Here is a 7,315-nt window from a genome sequence, read left to right on the forward strand (position 1 = left end):
TATAGTCTAGTCTATAGTCTAGTCTATAGTCTAGTCTATAGTCTAGTCTATTGTCTAGTCTATAGTCTAGTCTATAGTCTAGTCTATAGTCTAGTCAATAGTCTAGTCCATAGTCTAGTCCATAGTCTAGTCTATAGTCTATAGTCTAGTCTAGTCTATAGTCTAGTCTATAGTCTGGTCTATAGTCTAGTCTATCATCTTGTTTATAGTCTAGTCTGCTCTGATCTGGTCTATAGTCTTGTCTAAAGTATCTTCATAAGATACACCCTGTATTACTAACACCTACACACTATATCGTTATGTGTGTTTGTAAATATAGTTTTTTTTCTGGTAAACATTAATATATATGTATAAAGACAATAGATTTTACTTGAGAGTATTATAAAGCTTTAGGTGTCTTACAATTTTCCTGTTTCCCGTTTAAGCAAACACGTTTCTCACAAAACACACACACATACACAAACTCTTATACACAAATTTATTATATTTTACTATTGTTTGCTAAAAACTAATACATTTACTAAAATATACACACATATGCAAACTTATACTTAGTTGCGTTACTTGCATGTTAATGTTTATATTTAAAGACGTGTGTGTGTGTATGTGTGAGAGTTATAATATGGTATAGTTATGTTAGTGTTTATTTAGAAAATTCTTTTGTTTTTTCTTAAGTTCTTAATTTTTTTCCTTTTAGTATAAAAGAATATGTTTTTGCTTAATTTTTGGACAATAAATTGTAATACGTTTTCAATAAAAACATTTAGTTTTTTTTATTAAATTTGCAGAATGCTAGAACGTAAAGTAAACAATAGCAATATTGTGGAAATAAACAAAATCTTTTTTAACAAGCTAAAGTTTTTGTTTATTAAATTCAATTTAACTAAAAGAAAATTGAAAGAATTAGCAATATTTTAAGAAAAGCATTTTTCTAATATTTTTAAGAAAAGTATAAAATTTTAAAAATTTTAATACAATAAAAGTAACTAAGTTTGAGTGTGGTAAAAGCTTAAGAGAAAGTTTGTAGCTATTTTTAGTCTCAATTAAATTCACCTTTTGTTTACATTTTACTCTTTCCCCTGAAAGCAATTAAAAAAATATTTCCATGCTAAAATATAAAATCATCAGCAGCAGTGGCAGTAACAGCATCATTATTTAATGAATTCAAGCATTATAATCTTATTTATGCATTTAAATTACCTGAGTTTTTGTTTTTGTGCTAACATTTCATGTAATGTTTTTGTGTGGATGAATGTAGGTATGGCGCTATAAGTATTATTGTTTAAAAGCATACTTTTAGGCTTAAAATCACAAAAAAACATTATTATGCCGTTTAATTGCAAAACAATTACAACAAATGAGTTTTTTATTGTCTGTATTGTCTTGCTACACTCCACAATTTATTTGCTCATTGCTTGTTTTTTTGTTTTAGAGACAAAAACGTTAAAGACTTACCTGTAAAGAGAGGGAAAGAGAGAAAAAATATATAAATGAGTTTTGTTAAAATAGAAAAAGTAATAAATAATTTTTAATTTATGAAAAAAATTTTAATATCTGGAAATTTAAAAAGGTTTTAAAATAAAATTTAATTTAAATAAAAAGAAAAATTCCACTTGAGCGGGTGTAAGGAACAAAAAAAAAAAACAGAGAAAATAAATAATGATGATGTGTTCTTTGAATAATGGGAAAGGTATTTAGATTTTATTAAAGTAAATAAATAAATTATTAAGACAAGTCTACATAAATTTCAAAAGAAATTATTAAACACTTAAGTATTTAGCTGCTGTTTGTAATGAAAAATTCTTTAGCCTACTTTAAGGCTGTGTTTTTTTAAATTAGTGTCTTTGCTTAAAACATTTTTATATAAAAGATCCTTCGTTATAACTATATCTTCAGAAAGGTGTCCTTGCTTCTTCAATAAAGCACCTTCTTAAGAAAGCTAATTGATGTCTTAGAAAATTTGTGTAATGTTGTTAATTAGTGTCTTTGCTGAAAACATTTCTATATAAAAGATCCTTCGCCTTAACTATATCTTCAGAAAGCTGTCCTTGTTTCTTCAATTAAGCACCTTCTTAAGAAAGCTAATGGATTTCTTAGAACAATTTCTTTTCATTCATATTATACTCAATTTCATCTAATCTCCAATTATTTCTTAAAACTTTCTACAACATTTGTCTTTACTTCCAAATACTTTAAGCATTCCATCATCTGCCCAATTAGTTTGTACATTATTTTAAAAAATTTATTTTCAAAATGTTAAAAATAAAATAAAACAGTTAATATTTGTTTTTACTCGAAAAGTACACAGATATAAGCGGCTTAAAATACAAATAAATACCAACAGCAGTAAGAAATTGTTAAAAAAAACAAATTACTTATATTTGATTTTTTACTGTTAAATGATTGTTACGTAAAAGATTAAAGAACTCTCAGATAGATTTATGGCTTTAGGTATGGAATCGGAAGTTTACATAGGCAGATGATAAAAAAAGTATAAAACTATATACCACACAATTAACAGATCTGTTATGCTGCAAAAAAGATTGGTTGTTGTCTACGCGAAAAGAAAAAACTTCAGTCTACATGGTTACTACAACTATACTATGTTCACTGTAATAATAAAATATTTTTAAAATTATATTAATTAAGATTAACACAACATTTTAGTTGCTGTACACCTGTTCATGGCAACTATTTATTTGATTATGATTCACTGAAACATAATAATTTTCACAACAACTACAAAATGATTACGATGTTATTTGCAACCATTTAAACTTAAAAAATAAACGTAAAAATACACTATTACAAAATATTTTAACTGTATTTAATTATAACAAGATATTTAAAATTGTTACATTCACCATAATAAGTTTAGATTGCAATCATATGTTTAAACGTAATATGTTCCTCTTAAAACATGATTACCACAACCATGTTTTTTCTCTGCGTGTATAATAGAAACTCGTGTATTAGCCAGATCAAAGGTTCTATTGTTTAGATTATGGACTGATCTATAGTCAGACTATAAACTGATCTGTTGTCCAGACTATAAACTGATCTATTGTCCAGATTAAAGATAGGTTAACTGTTCACACTATAGAGGCTATAGATTAGTCTGTCTGGTCTATTGTCCATACGATACACCTGTCCAGACTATAAACAGCTCTATTGTAAAGACTATAGACTGGCCTTTTGTCCAGACTATTAACTCGTCTATTGTCTAGACTATAAACTGATCTATTGTCCAGATTATATACTGTTCAGACTGTATATTGTTGTATTTATTAGACGATAGACTGATCTATTGTCCAGGCTATAAACTATTCTATTGTCCAGACTATAAATTGATCTATTGTCCAGACTATAAACTGGTCTATAGTAACGACTATAGACTGGTCTATTGTACAGACTATAAACTCGTCTATTGTCCAGACTATAAATTGATAAACTGTCTAGATTAAAGACTGTCTTACTGTTCAGACTATATATTGATCTCTTGCCCAGACAATGGACTGATCTATAGTTCAGACTATAAACTGGTCTATTGTGAAGACTATAAAATATTATCTAGATAAATGACTAGAATTGATAGGCTAGATTATGGGTATGTTGTTCACACTATAGACTGTTTTATTGTCGATGCTATAGAATGGTCTTTTGTCTAGACTAAAAACTCATATGTTTTTCAGACTATGGACTAGTTTATTATCTAGACTATAGACTGGTCTATTATATAAATTTTAGATTATTGTATTGTCTAAGCTATAGGCTGATAATTTCTGCTGACTAAAGATTATTCTATTCCTCTAACTATATATTGTTCTCTTGGCAATATAAATAGGTTTGTAGTCGTGACCACAGATTGGTATTTCCGACTTTAAAAAACAAAAAACTCATATTGAAAAGATCGTACTGTGCCTTAAACGAAAATTAATGTTTTTTTGTTATAATTTTCATCTACAATGAAATGTAAAACTTAAGAAATAGCAAAAGCAACAATTATCTCAATATGCTTGCTAAAGATTAAAACGAATGATGATATGTTGTAAGTAGTTTGTTGAGTAGTTGTAAAAGGCTTTAGAAAATAACTTAAATTTATATGTATGTATGCATATATTTTCATATTCCAAAAAGCAAATGTTTAAGTATAATTTCACACACAAACATATTAACAATTCACTCCCATTTCCCCTCTTATAAGTAATCCTTACGTAGCATAGTAGTCTAGGCTACGCAACTTAAGCAGCAATTAGTTGAAGCAGGCAATAAGATGATTTAATATGAGAGATTAAAGAAATTTATTTCAAATAAATAAAAACAACAACAACAGCAGCAGCAACAACAATATCTATAACAAAAATTTTAAAATATTTTGTACATTTATAATATTTTCTTAACTTAAGTATACACTACAGCTATTAGTACTTAACCAATGAACTAGAAAATAGTTAAGTAGAAATAAGTATTATTTTTGTGTTTTTTTCTTTTTCGAACAGATTTTATACCAACAAATATTTGGAAAATGTTGTTATTGGCTGTTGGAAATATAAATTAAAAGAAAATTATACTTAAAAATACTTGAAATATTATTTGCAACAGCGTATGATTATTAATAAATTACAGTAAGCGTTTAACTGAAGAGTTGTTAAAATAAAGCACCTAAAAGTAGACTTTACATTTTAAACAAGAATCTAGAAGGACTATTTTCTTAGAACTTAATTTACTAACTATGCAGGTATAACTTAGAGATGTAGTAGATTAGTAATATTCGCCATAAACAACGTTATTGTAGTGAACTATATTCTAGCTTGGATAATAGACTTGTTAAAATTAAGCACCTAAAAGTAGACTTTACTTTTCAAATAAGAAACTAGAAGGACCATTTTCTTAGATAATAAGGATTTGAATATTGATATCTGCTATAAACAAAGCTTTTATCATAAACTGTATTCTAGCCTGGATAATAGACACGATTTTAGTGTGTACAACAGATTGTTCAGTAATAGGAAACATAGATCATTATAAAGTTCACAATATTTAAATTTACAGTGAGGCTTATTATATCAGCAGTACGATCCAAATAGAGATCTATAGGCCAGACTATTGTGGGGTCAATAGATCAGTCTACTATGGGGACAATAGATCAATATATTATGGGGACAATAGATCAGTCTATTAGGGGGACATTAGTCCATTTTATTGTGAGGACAATAGACCAGTGTATTGTGAGGACAATAGGCCAGTGTGTTGTGGGGACAATAGATCATTCTATTGTGAGGACAATAGACCATTCTATTGTTTGGACAACAGACCAGTCTATTGTGTGCACAAAAGAGCAGTCTATAGTCTCAATAATATGATAATCTACATTCTGGTCTGTTCTATATGTTGCAGAAAAATAAACCATTATAAAGTCTGAACACTAAAATACTTTTATTGTGGATGATAGATCAGAAGTAAACTACTTACAATTTGAAAATTCTTTTATGACTTTTAGGTTCTTCTTACAAATCTTTTATTTCAAGGTATAAAATATCATACATCAATGTATTCTTATAGAACCGACAAACAATTAGTAACCCAGTAAGACTGAGAGCTACAAACGTACAACATTACAAGCCTCTAGCTAACAGAAATCGGGCATCAAATCTAAGGTTGTCTTAATCTGTATTCAAAAACTTTAACTGGCGTTGAAGACGGTCAATTAAGAACAATCTTAAAACCTAACGGGAAAAGTATTAAGCTTATTGATGATACTATAAAAACACACACCCCACCTCGCCCTCCCCATTTGGCAGTGTAACATTTAACCATAAAGAATAATGACGATTGCAGAAAAGATATTTAAAACGAAATAAAATTTTCTTCAAAATAAAATCATTGAATTTATCGACGAAAAAAAATCAAACATAAATTCGTTGTTAAATGAGTATGATGTACATATGTATGTGAAAACGTGCATACTTTTGTTTTTGCATACATACACACAAATGTATTTAAAATTCGATGTATTTTATGCACTGCAATGCATGCATGCATTTGATCATGCAAAATTAAGCAAAGCTTTTACTCAAGTACTTTTTGGAAAATTAAAAACAAGCAAACAAATACTTAAAGTGAAATGGTAATAGGTGGCAATATGCGATAATAAATACCCTACTAAGGATAATTAAGCATTTACATAGACTGATTTCTAGTGTCAATTATAGAGAGATTTATACACAGCATTATTATAATCTAAAGGCTACTCCTTACTTTACTGTTCTTTAGTCTGAACAGTACAGCAGTCTGTAGACTGAACCATAAACCGATTTATAGTCCTGTATACAACTCCATTTATAATGACCGACTATTTAACTTCAATCACATTTTTCACGAATAACCTACACACTTCATACATTGTACTTCACAGATAATAACATTCACATGTTGGGTATGTGTGTGTGTGTGAACACACACGCACTCTTATGCGAATTATGCTTGATTGTATGTGTATTAAAAGGTACACATACATAAAACATATCCCTGCTGTTCAGGGTGAACATCTATACTACAACACTTCAATAGTAAACAACTCGTCAATAGACTGCTAAAAATGGTATAAAATCTCTAGATTAGTCAGGGACACTAAAGTAACTAGTGTATTATTTTCTACCATCAAGTCATAAAAAAGGACATTAAATTCTAATCTTTTAGCTAAACATTTGAAAAATAAACCTCCTTAAAAGCGGTACACTGTCATTCAGCAACACAACCCAGACATAAATTTCAATATGAATCAAGTGCTCGAATCACTCGACTTTTATACTCTCTCGTCTACTCGTTGTTGGCAATAATGCATGCTTCAGTTTGTTGCGTAGCAAATAATGAACACGAGCAGCTTTGCGAAAAAAATAGATTTTCATTTTTTTAATAAAAATTTAATTGGTAAAGACAACATATTTGTCTGTATTAATTATACTTGAAATATTGCAAAAAAAAAAAAAAATGGAGAAAAAAATCAAATAGAATTCAACTGGTATTTTTCTACTTTATTAACGAATATTTAATAAATTATTGTGAATGTTTAAGTGGATGAAAGAAAAATGTTACTAAATTGCGTTAACAGTAAAATTAAAAAAAATGAAATAATTTTTAAGTTTTAATATGAAAGATCTATGAATAATTGTTTAAATAATTTTTTATGTACAACTAGTTCAGTTCCAGTTCAGTCTTAGTTCAGTTCTAGTTCAGTTCTAGTTCAGTTCTAGTTCAGTTCTAGTTCAGTTCTAGTTCAGTTCTAGTTCAGTTCTAGTTCAGTTCTAGTTCAGTT

The 7,315-nt window shown here is 28.2% G+C and overlaps 1 protein-coding gene across 2 annotated transcripts in view; it reads right to left on the reverse strand.

Annotated features, from left to right (window-relative positions):
- The window catches only part of LOC111677987 (CUGBP Elav-like family member 4), a 461,863-nt gene that overhangs the window by 366,241 nt on the left and 88,307 nt on the right, over positions 1 to 7,315 (reverse strand). The gene's annotated exons all lie outside the window — the stretch shown is intronic.

Source organism: Lucilia cuprina, chromosome 5 (assembly GCF_022045245.1).
Source record: "Lucilia cuprina isolate Lc7/37 chromosome 5, ASM2204524v1, whole genome shotgun sequence".
In the NCBI taxonomy this organism is placed as follows: Eukaryota; Metazoa; Arthropoda; class Insecta; order Diptera; family Calliphoridae; genus Lucilia; species Lucilia cuprina.